Raw genomic sequence first — 447 nt, 5'->3', positions numbered from 1 at the left:
ACTGTTGAACCGCTAGTAGGAATAAATCCATTGAGCTTATATAGGAACAAATCTGTTGAGCACATATTATTAATAGGTGCATTTTAGTATCGCTATACTATTGTTTGTAGTAATTACAGTTATTATAATATTTTAAAAATATTATTTTAATTTTCACAATATTTAAACATAAAGTATTCTACAATTTATCTTATTATTATCATTATTAATTTTTTATTGTACCAGTGCCGTGGTGGAACTGATTATGAACTATTTTTCTTTGGAAATAGTAAATTTACTAAATTATATTACTATCATTATTAATTTTTGACCGTGCAAGTTGGTGGCATCATTTAAATTATATTACTATCATTATTAATTTTTGACCGTGCAAGTTGGTGGCATCATTTAAATTATTTTAATATCATTATTAATATTTGACCGTGCAAGTTGATGGCATCACTTAAT

Source organism: Arachis ipaensis, chromosome B04, assembly GCF_000816755.2.
Source record: "Arachis ipaensis cultivar K30076 chromosome B04, Araip1.1, whole genome shotgun sequence".
Lineage (NCBI taxonomy): Eukaryota > Viridiplantae > Streptophyta > Magnoliopsida > Fabales > Fabaceae > Arachis > Arachis ipaensis.
This window is presented reverse-complemented; position numbering follows the sequence as displayed.